General features: G+C 43.8%; 1 long non-coding RNA gene across 1 annotated transcript; it reads left to right on the top strand.

Annotated features, from left to right (window-relative positions):
• Window positions 1-2,408: 2,408 nt before the first annotated feature.
• Window positions 2,409-3,291, top strand: LOC136611920 (uncharacterized). Its single transcript, XR_010790321.1, has 3 exons — window positions 2,409-2,475; window positions 2,674-2,767; window positions 3,162-3,291. It is a non-coding gene; the product is annotated as an uncharacterized lncRNA (long non-coding RNA).
• Window positions 3,292-18,304: the final 15,013 nt, after the last annotated feature.

The raw sequence follows: 18,304 nt of genomic DNA, 5'->3' as shown, positions 1-18,304 counted from the left end.
AATTCAAATTAAATTGACGAAATCTGCAGCAGATCTTCACGTAAATCTGCAACAAAATTAGCAGCAAATCAGCGGCGTGTGAACACACCCTTAGGGCTTATTTACACGAGCGTATACCGACCGGCGTTTTCATAGCTGGCCGATATATGCTTCCACCTGAGCACTCTCCCTCTTCCCTCCCCCTCACCGTCTCTCTCTCCCCCTCCGAGTGGTTTTCAATGGGAGGGGGCGGGATGGGGGCGCCAGAGTGGAGGAGAAAGGCAGATAGCCGATGAGGGGGAGGGAAGAAGGGAACTGCTTAGATGGAAGTGTATATCGACTGGTCATGAAAATGCCGGATGATATACGCTACTGTAAATAATCCCCATGGGCTTATTCCCACGAGCATATATAGACCGGCGTTTTCACGGCTGGCCGATATACGCTTCCTCCCACTCACCGACTCTCTGCTTCTCTCCTCCCCTAGAAGCGATTTGCAATAGGAGTGGGCGGGACAGGGGCAGAGCTAAGCTCCCACCCCTTGTTAATAGCCAGCAATGGGAGGGGCGGGACAGAGTAGAGCTTAACTCCGCCCCTCCTGCCCCCTCCCATTGCAAACGCAGAAGTGGAGGGGAGAGGCAGAGAGTTGGTGAGTGAGAGGGAGGGGGGGACTGCTTAGATGGAAGCGTATATCGGCCAGCCGTGAAAACGCCGGCCGATATACGCTTGTGGGAATAAGCTATTAAACTGTATTCTTACCAGAAATGGGACAAGTAATATTATCTCCCCATAATGAAAACTAGAATATAGCTCCCTTAGCAGCTAGAGGTTTCTGGAAATAAAGCATAATTGTTATGAGTAATAATACTTAAGGCTTCTGATTGGGCTGTAAGTTATAATTCCATCTTTCTGTTTCAATGTTGAAATGAACATTTCCACTTTTTTCGTCATTGACTTGAATGTGTTTAAAAAACAGAGAGCAAATCAAAAACTTTCAAATTGCTTCAGTTCTGTTAGTTTCCATTTCTAATGGAAAAAATAGTGCAGTTTGCAGTTCCATTTGTTAAGTTAAAAAAAACGGGAACCTAAAAGAACAGAAGTAAACTGAAAGCTTTCTATTTGATTTTCATTTTTTTAAAAACCCATTTAAGTTAATAGAGAAAACCACAAATGTCTATTTGTTTTAATTCCGTTTCTTTGCTTTCGACTTCATTCATATGAGTGTGACGATTTTTGGCCAGCCGTGTCATGGCCATAGCGCGGACGAAAATGGCGTGAACGAGAGGCAGCCGTGAACAAGTCACGGCTGCAACTCCCGTTTTAATGCCCGTTCAGATGGCTGAGGCTGCAGCACATATACGCCGCAGCCCCAGAATACCGTTCAGAAGGCCCTGGCTGCGACAAGTATACACCACAGCCCCAGGATATAGTTGGCCAGGATGTGTACCACCTTTCTACCCCTTGCCGACTTACGACAAGGTTAGGGGGTGGGAGCTTAGCAGTGCTAGTCCCTCCCCCTCTCCGCTCCAGCCTATGGGAGCTGACGGCAAGGGTGAGGGGGCGTGGCTTTAGCACACTAGCTCCCGCCCTGTCCCATCCGCTTCCATTGCAGACAGCCGGCAAGATGAGAGATGAGAGAAAGAGAAGGGGGAGGGAGTGTAGCACTCACGCTGCTAAACTCCCTCCCACCTCCCCTTCTCCAGCAGCTGTCATAGGCTCCAATAGGAGTCTATGGCAGAGGCTTCCGTATTCCGGACGAAGATAGTTCCAGAATTCTCTGTTCTGGCTGGCGTAAAAATGTCTGGCTGGTATGCGCACCATATGCACTATATGGGTATTTGAGCAGTAGTTTTGGAGAAACTTGAATTTTATTAATAGCAGCCAGTCACAGAACTAGTCCTACATATTCATGAGCTGCAGCTAGCCACACCTACCCAATGTCCAGCCAATGACTGGCAGCTCTCTTACTATGCAAAGCAATAGGCAGATAGCAGTCAATCAATGGCTGCAGGGTGGGGTGGTGGAGCTAGTCTGCAGCTCATGAATATCCAGGACTACTTCCTGTAGTCCTCTTTGTATGCACTGCCACTGATAAAAGGCAAGTTTCTCCAAAACTACTGCACAGATACATACAGCAGACATATCACTGCAATCAGTGTGCCTGTCGCTATATGATGCTAATCTCAGAAAAGGATGCAAGAAGATTGTGACAGAGTTTCTTTAAGCCAATGATTAATCTAGTATATATCTCTCTTTGTCACTATGTCATTTATCATTTCAGTTTTTAATATTGTAACATCACTTTAAGCCTGTCTACTACACCTTAATTGATATTTATAGGACCAAGAAGAATCACTTGCGCCTATGAATTTAATAAATTAGGGTGTGGAGTAGGGTGTCTACCTTTTTCTTTGTATTAGTTGAGTGTTGGGAAAGACTTCCAGCCAACTCTCATGGTCCTGCTGCAAATCCAGAACAATGCTTTGAAGTCTGTCGGTGACTACGGCATTTTACATATAATCAAATACACCTATTGCTTAATTTGCTTCTAAATCAGAACAGTCAGCTAATAACCTTAACATACAAAGTCATCGAGAGAACCTGATTCCTGTCTACAGATATAAGTCAGGCTCCAACTCTATTGCTTTGTACATTACATGTTTGGAATCTAAAACTTTCTGTTTGCTCTACAAGGTGCCCAGCTGGAGAGCTCAACCTTGTTGGCCACAATATTGAACCTCGATGACAGGACTGAAAATGACAGACTCAGTGTCACAGGCTCCAGTAGGTATAATAGCACAGGTAGCAAAACACTTTTGCTGTTTTTTGTGTTGAGAGATAGTGGCAGACATGCTGACAGTGACAGGAAAGTGTGTGTATTCATGTCAACATGCTACACTAAACACCATCTGTCCATAGGAATTTTTAATTACAGATGCATATAGCAAGGGCAAGGTTCCAATATTATTTGCAGAGTTGGTGTATGTACATGTCTCCAGGTATGCAAATGATTGTGGGTGCCATTGGCCTGCAGATTAAGTCACACAATGTGACCAGATTTTAAGAGTACTTATGGAATTAGTTGGCAATATTAGAGTGCCCTCAGACACCAGGGCTCATGTACATTTGAAAACAAAAATTGTCAGCTCAACGCATTTGCAACATTTCTCTTTTCTTATCAGGTGCATGGCAGCATGAGGGCGCAGCAGAGCTCCGAACATATTTGCAAAGAATCTAGCACTTTGAAGCAGGTCGACTGTACGCAGCAGCTTTATTGTATCAAATAGAGATAAAAGCCTTTTTCATCTGAACAGCTTACGCGTTTTGATCCAAAATTCTTAATCATAGCATTCAAAACCACACAGCACTTATGTACAGTTTCAGCCTCTGGACCCCCTATAGAATCTTCTCTGCTTTCTACTGCCACATAAGCATCTTTATTTTGGAATACAATCATCCTATTGTTGCTGTCCCATATTCCCCATTATATCTTCCACCATGACACCACTTCATTAGTTCTTTCCATTCTTCTTCCTCTTTTAATAATCTCACTAATCACTTTTCACAATTCCATTCCCTATATTATTGGATGCTACCTCTTACTTTTTAATACTTATGACTACTCAATCCATCTTGCTTGACTGCTGGGTGATAATTGATGAATTCTATGGATTTCCATTGAGTCTCTGTTATATAAAGACTGAAACTAGATACTTTTATTTTCTGCGGACGTTAAATAAAGAGAGGCAGGCTGCAGAGTTTTGCAGCACTGCACCCACTGACTTCAATAATGTTTTGCGTTTGTACATACACATCCCCATTCCCCTGTAAAGACTCTTCTTAATTCAGCCTTAAAAATGTGAAAGTGTCAAGTGGGCAGTCCTTACCACTCATTGTTAGTATGTAATGTCAGACTTGATTGACAGAGAGCAGTGTTGACTGCCCAGTGCCCACTTGACACAATCACAGAGGCAAATGTAAGAACAGCCAATATGGGGGAAAAGGGGAGAATATGAACGAAAGAAAGACATTGTTGAAGTCAACAGGGTCACCACTGAAAAGATATGCAGCCTGTCCTGATGACATAAGGACATTACAGGTCATATTTAAACTATCACATAGATCAGTGGATTTTCACTTTAAATAATACTACAAGCTATGCTTTAAAGAAGCACTCTATCAATTTATTTTATTATTACCTCTACTGATTACCCTAAGCTCTGTTCATTCAATTGGAAAAGGGCAATACAGTTTTGAATGACCTGAGCTCATTCTATTTCAAACAACTGTAGCTCTGGTTCTGTCATGGCTGCAGACACACATTAGGTCTTATTTTAAACCCAAGCTTGGATTTTAAAATCAGATCAAAAGTATGTCTATTGCCACAATCAAACTAGAACTACAGTTGTTTGAAATGACAGTGTGAATACAGCTCTCACTGCAGTCTGTGTGCAAAGCAGAGGTGGGGTCAGTGGGGGACCAGCATATCGCAGAGAACAATCTATGATTCTCCTGTCTGGGGTGACGTGGATTTTTCTTCTTGTTACCACCCCTCTATCAATCAGAGAGCATATTTGCTTTCTAATTATCACATATGGCAGTCTGCCCCCATAAATGTGGTGCACTTACTCACCTAATCACTCTGCAATCTTTAACCCGCAGATGCCGAAGACATTGTTGACTGTGATATCTAAGTGGTTCTACAAAGAAATAAGTCATCATATAGTTCTGTCAACAGTAAAATAAACATGCTCTGGTTTTGGAACAAGGTGATGGGAAAAAAAGTGCAAAAGTAGTAAAAAAAAAAAAACCCTATATAAATGTGGTGTTGTTATAATCCTAGCGACCCATCGAGTAAAGTAATAGTTTGTAATATCAAAGGGGTTGTCTGGCCATCATAAATTCATGTGTGCACTTCTGTTTGCTCATTACAATGCACTTTGTAATATACATAGTGCACTGTAAATTGGCCAAACAGAAGTTATATACTTACCTACAGGGGTGCCCCCCACCCCCCCTGTTGATCCTACGGTCATCCTTGGATATGACAAATCCATCATCTTTTCTTGTCAGGCCGACTGGCTTGCAAGGCGCCGGCATATTAACTTTTTCTTCCCCACTTCTGCCCTAATCAGGTAAATTAGTCAACCCAAACAACCAATCAAGTTGCTGGAATTGCTGATTAGGACAGAAGTGGGGAAGAAAAAGTTACTGCTACTCCTACTGCTCTGCCTGGAAGTGTAAGGACGGTGGCCATCTTGGATTCATTCAGCATGTCAGTTTCACAGAGAGAAGACAAAAACATAAAAGGTAAGTTGAATAATGTTTTTGTTTGTATAATGATGTATATTTTAATACATTTACTTTACAGGTCATTATTGGGTGAAAAAATTAACCAAGGGCAGCCAGACAACCCCTTTAATGCTATTTGACGAATGCCATAATAAATCCCCAAAAAACAATTATGAATATCTTTTTTTTTATTATTCTCCACAAAAACATAGTAAAAGTTGTTTGACACATTATATGAACCAAACATTTGTTCCTACAAAAGCTAGAACTTGTTCCGCAATATATGTACAATGTCTCATAAAACAACGTAAACCTCTTAACCATGTATGTTCTGACGGCAGCCGTTAAGGGGCTTTATCCTGATGCGCCATCTTTTGACAGCAATGCATCAGAAGCCTGGTGCAGATCTCCTGTGCCAGGGAGAGTGGGTGCTCAGCTGTCGGATGACAGCCTGGCACCTGCTCTAACAGCAGAGACCAAAGAAACCACAGATCCGTGCTTTTTAACCATTTACATACCACAGTCAGTGCAACAGCGGCATGTAAAATGCTGACAGAGGGAGGGGGCTCCCTCTGTCAGCCATCAGACCCCCACAATATGATCGTGAGGTCCTCATGGGTTGCTATTGCATTGGGACACTTGGTAAAGGCCTCTGGGTCTGCCAGCTAAGGTGGCCCATGAGGCTCTGCCTCTGGCTGAGCTTCACAGGGCTTCTAAAACACTGCTATACTGAAGTATAGTAGTGTATTAGAAGAATTATAATATATGGTGATAGCCAAGTTCCCTAGTGGGCCAAAAATAAAAAGTTAAAAAATAATTTAAAAAAAAACGTCAAAACCCCACCTTTCCCCCTTCATTATGTAATAAAAGAAATTAATAAAAAAATACAAATGCTATATTGCTGAATTCATAATAACCCAGAGAAAAAAAGGTAGTACGGTATTTAACTTACACAATACACGTCATATAATTTTTTTAAAAAGTATGCTGAAAATAGCTAATTTTGCCTAGCTGGCCTTACAAAAAAATGGAACAGAAAGTGATCAAAACCTTGCATGGATCAACAAATGGTACCATTGAAAAGTACAACCCATCCCAGATAAAAAACCCTTAGGGCTCAGTCAGACGGGCGTTTGTTTGCTGCACATTTTTTTACACAAACATTCGCATGACTGAAGCGAGTGTCACGCTGAAAAAAATGCACTTGGCTGCGTTTATACGCACTTAAAGTGTGGTGCCTGCTATCCCCTGCCGCGGCTGTGACAGCTGCAGCAGGGGATTCCTTGGATATGAAATCCCTGGATGCTGTCTCATCCAGGGGTTTCACCTTGCGGCCAATGGGGTCGGCAGCATACAGAAAATATCAGACTTTTTATCTCCGCGGGGAGTTTCCTCGTCACTGAACACTGTGACAGCATTGTCACGGTATCCAGTGACAAGGGGACTCTCCACAGGGATGAAGAATTCCCCTGCCACAGCTGTCACAACTGTGGGACAGGAGCACGATGTTCTCTCATTGCCTTCAATGGGGCTGGCGTTTCTGCAGCCCCATTGAAAGCAATGGGCTACCGGCAAGCCCTGCAGGGATTTTTGGGGAAGAGCTTAAAATATAATCTATTCCTTGAAAATCATTATTCCTAGAATGTGTAAAAAAATTTTTAAAAAAACATATACTCACCTCTCTGCCGCTTCCAGGGCTGAGGTGCTTCCAGCTCGTCTTCTCCTGCATTGCTCTAAAGTGCTTTTCAGCAGGCTGCCTCTGATTGGCTGAGCACTGTGACCAATCAGAGGCAGCACTCATTCACTCATTCCACTGAATGACAGCTGAGCGCTGCCTGTGATTGGTCCCTGCGCTCACCTAATCAGAGGCAGCACTCATTCATTCATTGAATTCAGCCCTTAATTGAATTCAATGCTGTCACAGTGTTCAGTTATGAGGGGACTCCCCGCGGAGATGAAGCTGTCAAAGCTGTGGCAGAGGATCGCGATCTTGTCTATATGTCAGTGGTGCCGCCACTACAGCCGCCGGCCCCATTGACCACAAGGTGAAACCCCCTGATTTGACAGCATCCAGGGGTAGCACATCCAAAAAAATCCTGAATGCCGCAGCTATTTGCGTTTTAAAATCTGCTGCCCTATATTTACCGGTGTGCAGGTCCAAACGGACATGTTACCGCTGCCATTGAAAAGCATTGGTTCTAACAAATAACATGCGCAGGAAAAATCGCCCATCTGACTGAGCCCTTGGCCTTAGTCAGACGGGCGTTTTTTCGTGCGATTTGCGCATGTGCATGCGTCCGGCGATTTTTTAAAACCATTGCTTTGCAATGGTATCGGACACATGAGCGCTTTTTATGCGCTCGTCCAATAAATTATAGAACAGAAATCGCAGATCGCACCTATCTGCGATCTGCGATTCCTCTTCTCTTCTCTTCTCTATATGCGCTCAATGAGGCCGGCGGCAGCAGCGCCGACCCCATTGAGAACATATAGAAGACAAATCATTCTTCTCTGCCACAGCTGTAACAGCTGTGGCAGAGAAGAACGATGTTTGCCCATTGAATTCAATGGAGCCGGCAATACAGCCGGCTCCATTGAAAGCAATGGGCTGCCGGCGTGCGCGGGATGAATTGTCGGGAAGGGCTTAAGTGTTAAAATAAAAAATATATATATACTCACCTGCTCCCGGCAGCCGGAGTTCCGCGCGGCCGGCCTGCAGTGGGTGTGAAGGGGGTGTGAGTCAGACCTGCCTCTGATTGGCTCAGCGCTGTGGCAGAGAAGAATGATTTGTCTTCTATATGTTCTCAATGGGGTCGGTGCTGCTGCCGCCGGCCCCCTTGAGTGCATATGGAGAAGAGAACAGGAATCGCAGATGGCAGATAGGTGCAATCTGCGATTTCTGTTCTTTAATTTATCGGACGAGCGCATAAAAAATCGCCGGACGCATGCGCATGCGCAAATCGCGCGAAAAAACGCCCGTCTGACTGAGGCCTTAGACAGCACTGTTGACAAAAACAGAAAAATGTTAGGTGTCATAAACGCAGCAATGAATAAAAAAATTAATCAAAATTAAAAATAAACTACTTAAATTTGGTATTGACATAATCGCACTGGCCTGCAGAATTATTTTAACATATGGTTGAGGGCTCAGTCAGACGAGCGGATATCTGCGCTTTTTTCCGTGCAGAAAAAAAAAAACACCGCATGTGCGGGCAAAAATCGCAACTACCAAAGATAGTACATATGGGTGGCAATGGACGTGGTCATGCAGATTTTATTCCGCACGCAGTGTGTTTTTTTTCCATGCGGAAAAATGCGCAGATATACACTCGTCTGACTGAGCCCTTATACTGCACAATGAACACGGTTAAAAATAAAAACATTCCAAAACTATAAATTTTGTAAATGTTGCTTCTAGAAAAAAATGGAATAAAAAGCAATCAAAATATTATGTAAAGAGCTTTGTTGATGGTAAAATAAAAATGCTATGGCTCTTGAAATGCGGCGACACAAAAGCAAATCTTTTTTTAAGAGTTCTTTATGTGCAAAAATAGCAAAACCTAAAAAAACTGTATAAACTTGGTGCTGACTCAGAGAATAATGTTATCACATTATTTATCTTGCACACTGAACACCGTAAAAATGAAATCCCCCCAAAAAGGCGGAATTTCTTCACCTCAATACCCCTAAAAAAATTAATAAAGGTTATACAATACATTATATATACCCCAAAATGATGCCACTAGAAAATACAACTTGTCTCATAAAAAGAAGCCCTCGTATGGCTATAATGAAAAAAACAGCAAAGTTAGGGCTTATTCACACGAGCAAATATTCACCCAGTTTTTACGCCCAACCGTATATACACAACCATGTGAGGCATTGCTTTCCAATGCATTCTTTCACGCGGGCGAATATACGGCGTTAAATATATAAATATATATAGTTGTTAGAGTTCATTCACACAAGCGTAGGCATGTTTATGTTTGAAGCCGACACCATAAAACAGTGTGAATGACCGTGAGCATAGTTTTTTTTGCGAAAAAATATGCTGCGCCCCAATGCCTTCCAATGCCTACATAGAGGCACCTATAAGCTTTTTGCAGTGTTGGACACTGCAAGAATGTCTCTCCCTCCCTTTTTTCCCAGCTCCCATAGAAGTCTATGGGACCGGCCAGCGTATATTGGCTAAAAGATAATACCAGAACTATCTTTTTGGCCACCGTATATACGTTGCATATATTCTATTTTCAGCGGGTCGGCGTTTTCACACGCTGTATATTCGCCCGTGTGAATGAATGCATTGGAGACCAATGCCTCAGATGGTCATGTATATACATTCGAGCATAAAAACGGTATATATGCGCTCATGTGAATAAGCCCTTAAAGGAGATGTCTCGAGGAAGCAGTGATTTTTTTTTTTGCCCAGTCCCCCTAATTAAACATACATTACTAATTACCCCTGTAAATTACTTTCCTAGCTGGTTTCTACTTACCGTTCCAGCGTTTCAGCAACTTATAAAAGTTTCCCCAAGATGGCCGCCGGCTCTTTCCCCGTCGCTCGCTGCAGCCCGACGTGCGCGCTCCCGAGACGCTGCCAGCTGTGTCTCCATGGCAACCGGACGCCAAGCAGCCGCCGACCGGACGCCAAGCAGCCGCCGACCGGACGCCCCGCAGCCGCCGACCAGTCACCCACCGCCAGGCAGAAGGTAACCGGCGCAGCCCCCCCCCCATCACAGCCCCCCCGGCCTAGCGCTAGTTCCCCCATCACAGCGGCAGCCCCCCCGGCGCAGCGACAGCCCCCCCCCGGCGCAGCGACAGCCCCCCCCGGCGCAGCGCTAGTTCCCCCGGCGCAGCCCGGCGCAGCGGCAGCCCCCCCCCGACCCATCACTTACCTGGGACGCTTCTCGGGGCTGCTGGGCTGGGCTGGGCTTCTCCGCTGGGCAGCTCCAGTTTCTGCACCTTCCTCTAACAGAGGAAGGTACAGAATGGCCGCTCCAGCGCGCTCCCGAGCAGTGACTGCTCGTCTGCGCATGCGCAGAAGAGCTGTAGCGGGGAGCACACTGAAGCGGCTCGTGCTGAATGGAGAAGACCGGACTGCGCAAGCGCGTCTAAAAAAGCAAGCTGCCGGCGAATTTAGACGGAACCATGGAGACGAGGACGCTAGCAACGGAGCAGGTAAGTGGAATAACTTCTGTATGGCTATTTAATGCACGATGTATATTACAAAGTGCATTAATATGGCCATACGGAAGTGTATAACCCCACTTGGTTTCGCGAGACACCCCTTTAAGGGGGATGAGTTATGTGCAAACTACCTACATGTATTTAAGACATCAATTCTAAATTTACTTTAAAAAGTGACACTTCCAGGACAGTTTTTCCAATTGTAATGTGAGTATAAGGGGGTTAAAGGGCTTTGCCACTTCCTTCTTGTTTTTACATAAGGGCAGGAAACAGCATGATAAATGGAAAGAATGCACAGTGCAATCTTGACATTTGTAAAATGAACCCCTATCTTTGAGCACAGTTTAACTCACTGCCAGCACAACGCTCCTATCCACAACATGATCGCTGATGGCAGGGCACCTGATCTGACCCGTCCCATAATGCTGCGCATGTGATACTTTCTAATGTTTTGTGCAGCCTTAGGCCGCCTGCAGACGAGCGGGTCGGATCCGGCAGCGAGAATTCTCGCCGCGGGACCCGACCCGAGAGCCTACAGGGACGAGCGCGTACTCACCCGCGTCTGGCGGCCCCAGCTCTTTCATGTGCCGGCTGCCGCGCAGCCGGCACATGCGCAGACCGGACCAGGCGGCCGGGTGAGTGCGAGCCCCGCACAAAAATAGGACATGTCGCGGTTTGTTTGCCGCGCGAGATTTCGCGCGGCCAAACCGCGGCCGTCTGCATAGGAGTGCGTATTGTAATGCACTCCTATGCAAACTTTCAGTGGCGGAAATCCCGTGGGAAATACCGCCGCGGGATTTCCGCCCGTGTGCAGGCGGCCTAACTCAATGAAGACTGCTGATGGACAGATCAGGTCATATCAAGTGCCCCTTCATCAGCAGTCATGTTAGGCCTTTTTCACATGGGCTATAAAATTACACAGGAGTTAGCTGCATGAAAAAAAATCGCAACTAGTGCTGCAGAAAATCGTATGAATGGAAGATTTCCCACTATCAAGTCCAGAGCTTAATTATAATGAAATTGCCCATACACACAATTGGGAGCTGCATGTTACAGTAAAAAAGAAAAACCCCAGTTTCGCCTCTGCTGAGGAATTCCTTCTTCTCCGCTGCAGGCAACCTCTGGTCTCACTGCTGTTGCAGTGTCATGGCACATAAACTGTTAAGTTTCAGAATACAATATGTGTATGTATTACTTATCTGATTGGACTATTGGCCTTTATATAAAAGACTAAACCTATGCATTGAAGTTCAAGAATCAAGGATTAAAACATAAAGAGAAGTCAGTAGGAAAAATAGCAATACTAAATTATGTTAACATAAAGACATAGTTAGTCAACAGAAATAGAATATAATGAGATAATAATACCCTGAATGCAGCTATTTTCTTGTTTAGATGAACCTTAAAAGCTTTGAGACCATTTTGTAGATGTCAATAAGGCTTATGATCAATAATCTTTGTAACCTTTGTAATATTAACCTTTGTATGATAAAGCCCTCTATCTTTCTGTATAAAAACTGGCAATGTCTTCAAATAAATATAATTCTCTCTTGAGTTCACATGAGATGCGTCTTGATATATCACAGACTTCTTTCGTGTTATTCATAGATATTGCTAGCAGTAGTCTCATCATGGGCTTCCATATCTACCAATTCGGCATCTGGCAACGAGGTCATCAGATCGGTACCGGTGTGGTTGGATAACATGTGGAATTCCTTCTTCTCACCTGTGGGGAATCCCGGTCTTCCTGTTGCTGGCGAATTGGTCACACTTTGCTGGCCACCTTGCATAGTCTCCCTTAGGTGTCTATGGAGGCTTCTGCAATTTTCTGCAATAAGATAGGTCAAGACCTATTTTTTTCACACAGCAGGGAATTTCAGTCATTGAACCATTGGTTCTATTAGGCTGTGGTCAGATGAGCAATTTTTTTTAGCACATGAATAGGCGCGATTAAAAATCAGCTCTGTTAGAACTAATGCTATCCAATGAAAGCGGTCACATGTCCCTTTTTTAGTGGTGCTAAATAATCGCACCTGCAAAAGATAGGACATGTCAGGGAAAATGCATCAAGGAGTGGGCAGTGCTCTTCGAATCTGAAGATCACACTGTGCGGGTAAAATACATTCTACTTATCAGGGCTTATTCAGATGACCATATATCAGCTGGGTTTTCACGCCGGGCCGATATACGGCGTCCCTCTCTGCAGGGGGGGAGGCTGGAAGAGCCGGGAGCAGGGCACTGAGCTCCTGCCCCCTTTCCGCCCCTCACCACTATCTGTAATGGGAGGGGCAGGAAGGGTCGGAGCTAAATCCCGCCACTAAGACCCACCCCTGCCCCTCCCATTGCAAATTGTGGCGAGGGGCGGAGAGGGGGCGGGAGCTCAGTGCACTGCTTCCGGCTCTTCCAGCCTCCCCCCCTGCAAAGAGGGATACTGTATATCAGGCCGGCGTGAAAACCTGGCCGATATACGGTCGTTTGAAGGCGCACTCAATATAATGTTACTACTGCACCTATCTGATTATAAGTAAAAAGTGGCAAAGCGCTTTATTGTTATGTGCAATACTCTCCAACAATTCCCAAGAGAGTCATTGCAATTCTTTCCTTTCACTTTGTGCTCTCTTTGCCTTAGTATGTCCACTTATGGCAGATGCAATGAATTGGAATCAGTTGATTACCATCTCCAGGAAACAATGTCCCCCAAAGACCAAGACAGAAGCATACAGAGCCTCGTCTGTGCATATAGGGTATAGTGTTATCTAGGCTGCCAGTAGTACAATAGAACTGTCATGCACTACCCCATTCTCTTATAGTAAGATGACTCTACTAATGCTGTCCCAGTCTACACAGCAAAAATGGCAAGTGAATTACAGAAAAGTACAGGTAGTATCAACCTTAAGCGACTATCCTAATAACTAGTGTGAAAATTGGAAGATTTCAACATTCTTTTTTACAAGGACAGCCACATAAAAATTATAGAACACCATCGAAGTTTAAAAACATATTTTATAATACGTCATTTTCTGATTACATATTCTCTTTAAATTAAATTTACTTGATGAGGGCTTATTCAGACGACTGTATATTGGCCGCGTATTCATGCCGGCCGATATACAGCATCTCTCTGCAGGGGGAGGAGACTGGAAGAGCCAGGAGCAGTGCTCTGAGCTCCCGCCCCCTCTCCGCCCCTCTGCACTATTTGCAATGAGGGGAGGCGGGACAGGGGCGGAGCTAATTCCCAGAACTTAGCCCGCCCCCTTCCATTGAAAATAGTGCAGAGGGGCGGAGAGGGGGTGGAGAGGGGGAAGAGAGGGGGCGGGAGCTCAGAGCACTGCTCCCGGCTCTTCCAGTCTCCTTTCCCTGCAGAGAGAGACGCTGTATATTGGCCGGCGTGAATACCTGGCCGTCTGAATAAGCCCTAAGGCCGATTTCAGATGAGGGAATTTTAGTCCTATCTTTTGACGTGCGTTTTTTTTTTATGTTGCATCAAATAATCGTTCAACTGAAAGACCCCATAGGAAACCATGGTTTCTTTTAGATGCGATTTTTTGATACACCTACTCAGCGTCAAAACGACGCTCCTGTGAAAGAACCCTTACTTTGCTTTTATTTTCAATTGGGCAAATACAGGCCAGTTTTTGCCCAGTAGAAAATAAAATATACAGAGGCAAATACTGATCAAATAGTGCTGAAATGCTGATAACGTATGGTTGTAAGGTCAGCTGTAATATGTCCGTAGTATGGATCCGTATTACATATACTCATCTGAAACCAGTTTAAAATGTATGAAAAGACAAATCATATTTTAAGATCTAATCTGGATAGTTTGTATAGTATAGTCTATGTAAATATGTGAACTAGGCTCATTAATGCCATTTTTACTTATTTTCTACTGTTCTCATCATCTGTTCAATAATTATCTCTAAGCAGTGTTCGTTAATACTGGGCTCGGATCTCAGGTTGCCCCAGAGCACATCATGGGAACCTTTCTGATTATGATTACAGCACATCTAAAGTGGTCTCACATAGGCTTTAAAGCAGCTCAGGGAAGTCTTCTTACCAGCAAGACCAACAAGCCATATGTTAATCTGCAGCTTGGACTGTGAATACTGAAGCCTGCTGATCTCATTAGATCTAATATGCCACAATGTGTAACTTCCCTGTCGGCCAGGAGTGACACATAAAGACCCAAAAATATTATGGTGCTTGTTAGTGGTAGGACTTCCTTGCTGGCTGCATTCTGCATAAGCCAAAATGAAACATGTGATCAGATTGCTTTTTATCCTCTCCTTCTTCCAGATCCTTTGAAATCTAAAGTCAGAAACTGTTCGTTTGATACACTGAACTGTGTAACTAAGCAGAGATACATTGTAACAAGTAGAGCACAATGTATTAGGTTGTATCTGTGCTACACACCAGCAATTCTGGATGCACACTTGGCCAGCAGGGGCATAAAGGAACAATTTGCATTTCTCTGCCCACTATCCCAGAATAAGCATTTATTTCCTTATTATGTAGATATGTGATGGAGGTGATCATATATATTTCTTTCTCTTAAAAGTATGGACTCTCTTATGAATGTTTTTTGGTAGTATCTCTTGCATTGGGGCATGCAATAGTACGCAATGCATTGCATACTTGCTGTGTGTTGACAATCCTCATAGACTACTAGCATGTATGCGCACGTAATACGCGCCAATATAGTGCTTGCTGCATTCTTTTTTATGAACATTTTATGCGCTGTGTGTGAGAGGCACAATTGTAAGTAATGTAAAGACTAGTACTGTGTATTATATGTGCAAAACCCACGTGCGTAATATGTGGTAGAATACGCTTGAGTGAGACAGCCCTTAGCCTTGTTGTGCTCCAAATTTCTTCAGGGCTTTTTTAGATGACCATATGCGCAACTGTGCACACTTCAGCGCAACATATTTGTGCCATTTTTTGCACACACAGGGCCTGTTTACATGCGCGTGCCAAACACCCCAACCCTGATTTAAAAGGTTATGAGGTCCAGACTCCAGATATGTCCTGTTTTTCATGGAATCGCACAGCATATTGCACATTTGTTCACCTCTCATAGACTTCTTTAGGGGCCTTTGCTCCACAATATGCAGAAAAATAGACCAGGTCCTGTTTTTGTTGCGCGCATCGCACAGAATACAGACACAGCAGAACACAGCACATTTGCATGTATTATTTCATGAGACTCGGAGGAATAACAAACATGCTGTGATTTCTTTTGTTTCACAGCGTCATTGTGAGAGAAAAATCACCCATGCAAATACACCCACAAATATAGTAACATAGTATGTAAGGCCGAAAAAAGACATATATGTCCATCCAGTTCAGCCTATTAGCCCCCAATGTTGATCCAGAGCAGTGTCTCCGGTCCTCGTGGACCCCAACAGGTCATGTTTTCTAGATGTACTCAGTATTGCACAAGTGATGTAATTATTGTCGGTGCCTCAGACTTTGCCACAGGTGTCCTTACTATAGGATATCCTGAAAATATGACTTGTGGGAGTCCTTAAGGACTGAAACACTGATCCAGAGGAAGGCAACCCGCCCCCCCCCCCAAACAATCCAGTAGAAGCCAATTGTCACCATTTAAGGGGAAAAACTCTTTTCTAACTCCAATCTGGCAATCGGAATAATTCCCAGATCACCGACCCTTCTAAAGTTATTGATTATAACATATAATATTGTATCACTTGAGAAAGACGTCCAGGCCCCTATTGTACTCTTATTGAATTTGTAATCCCCACGTCCTCATGCTTCATTCATACTAGCGTATATCGGCTGCACTTTCACGGCTGGACAATATACGCTGCCCATCTGATGTAATGGTTTACAATGCATCAGTTCAGACGGATGTATTCCCGTGGCTTTTACGCCGCCAACGGCTCCCATAGACTCCTATGGGAGCCTATGGTATCTGCCGGAGAAGGAAGGTGGAAGGGAGTTTAGCAGCATGTCTGCTAAACTCCCACCCCTTCCCTCCTCCCCTTGTGAGCTGTTTGCAATGGGAGGGGGCGGGATGGGGCAGGAACTAGTTGCTTAGCACATTAGCTCCCACCGCGTCCCGCCCCCTCCCCTTGCCGAGAGTTGGCAAGGGGGCAGAAAGCCCGTCCAAGGGTATCCCGGGCTTGGCATATATGTGCCGGACCCAGGCCATTTAAAGGGGCGCACAAACAGTAAATTTGTGTGCCCATTCAAGCGATTTTTGGTCATGCTGTGGCAGTGACACGGCTGACCGAAAATCGCTACCCTAGTAAGAAAGAGCCCTTAGGCAGAGAGTTCCATAGTCCCACTTCTCTTACAATAAACAACCCCCTTCTATGTCGATGTAGAAACCTTCTTTCCTTGTTGTTGCCACAGTCCTGGGTATAAATAGATGACGGGAGAGATCTCTGTATTATCCCCTGATATGTTTATACATAGTTATTCGGTCGCCCTGAGTTGTATTTTCATGCGTGTATTGCGCATCTCATAATGCACAAAACTCGCATGATTTTGTTGTCAATGTGAGTGAAGGAAGAAAATATTTTAAAGCAGCTCAGTGTGGTGGTAAAACATAAAAGAAGGCATACTCACCCCACCTAATCCTGATATTCCAATGGAGTCCTGTTCCCTGTTACTCTCTACTTCCTGCCCCAATGACGGCTTGACAATAGGACATGTAATTGCTGCAGTTGATCAATGGTCAAAGTGAGTTGGTGATTGGCAGGAGCAGTCATATGTTCCTTGTGTCAATGACATCATGAAGTATGATTTCTTTTTAATGTTTTGGCACCACTTTGAGCTGCTTAAAAAAAAAGTAAATGTTAAATATTGTGCCTACACATCCTGTGGAAACATTGTGACTATGCACAGTATTGATATATCTAGTACTGTATTAAGGTTACACTAATGATGAAGTATCTTTATTAAACACTACAAAATGTAATGCATTTTAATGCCATCTTCTTTCAGTAAGAACCACATGAAACCAGATTTGCCTAGCAATGTTTTTTTATTTCATGCACCCTCACGTTTAAGATCTGGGTTCTTTTTCCAGCCAAAGCTACAATTTTGATAAAGAAGGAAAATGGTGTTGTTACTGCAGACCCTGTTCTTCTTAATGTATGGGGAACAAAATGGTTTGTGAGATATGAGTATGAGCAATGTACAGGATACTTTATTCTTCTTCTGTACTAATTTAGTACAGCATTTACAGTATTGCAATTATTTTCCATCATATAAAGCAAGAGGGATGAACAATAAGTATATAGTGTATATAGATGTCTCCTGGCATCTGTGAAGAATGGAGGATGCCAAGTGCCCAAGTATAATAAGCTTCTGATCTCCCAGGTATCCATTGTTTGCCTATAAAATTATGCACTACCCTGTCTTTTGCACTTTAAATAATTTTATCACACTATTATTTGGAAAAGCAACAAAACAGAAATGAAGCTACTCTTAGCCCTGAATCATTACTTAATACTATTATGTACACATGGCTAGATTATAGCATGGAGAACGAGGGGAATTGCCCACCATTTAATGGTTACATATTATCTGTGTCCATACCAGGAAACCCTCTATAAACTTCCTATCTAGTGGCTTGAAGCAGACGTATTTTATTACACCTGCTGTGATAATATTTAGTCACTGTATAGCAGTAATATTTCGCACATTCCGCACTGTTATGTGTGATCACTTTATAGTACTTCTTTATTGCCCTATATGGCAGAATGACATGCCCTCTATGTTGTTATAATTTGTCTCCGTATGGTGTCAACATTTGAGCACTATTTGCCATTAGTATTTTGCTAGTAACCCTTCATTTTCTCCTTTCAAGAATATG

Source organism: Eleutherodactylus coqui, chromosome 1 (assembly GCF_035609145.1).
Source record: "Eleutherodactylus coqui strain aEleCoq1 chromosome 1, aEleCoq1.hap1, whole genome shotgun sequence".
NCBI classification, from domain to species: domain Eukaryota; kingdom Metazoa; phylum Chordata; class Amphibia; order Anura; family Eleutherodactylidae; genus Eleutherodactylus; species Eleutherodactylus coqui.
Note: the sequence above shows the minus strand (reverse complement) of the source record. Positions and strands in the feature narration are given on the sequence as shown.